Source organism: Trypanosoma equiperdum (genome assembly GCF_001457755.1).
Source record: "Trypanosoma equiperdum strain OVI genome assembly, contig: ctg_47, whole genome shotgun sequence".
NCBI classification, from domain to species: Eukaryota; Euglenozoa; class Kinetoplastea; order Trypanosomatida; family Trypanosomatidae; genus Trypanosoma; species Trypanosoma equiperdum.
In genome coordinates this window covers 1311-1689 of record NW_027124398.1, presented here as the reverse complement: position 1 = coordinate 1689, position 379 = coordinate 1311, and positions in this window count along the sequence as shown.

The window sequence follows — 379 nt, the reverse complement described above, 5'->3', positions numbered from 1 at the left end:
CCTCTGCAACACTTTTCAGATAATCATCAACCGGAGCGGTCTTTCCGGCTGCGAGCAGTGGGGCACGGGCCGCGTATTGCTCCACATCCGACAGGGCCGTCTTGGCGGCATTCTCCGCGCTCTCTGCTTCCTTTAGGGCAGCGCGAGCGCGTCCGACGGCCTCCTCCACCTTGGGAGTACTCGAAAAGGCATCCTCCGCTCGTCTCACGGCATCTTGGCAACCTTCTCTCGCTTTAGAGGCATCCGAGACATTCGCTGCCGCCAACGCTTTGAGGGCCTTCACACCGAAGGGTATTCCATGCAGCGCTTCTGAAAAGAGACATGCCGCACTTACATGACTCACTGTGTTTTGAGACCCTTCCTCAATTATGGAGTCGGC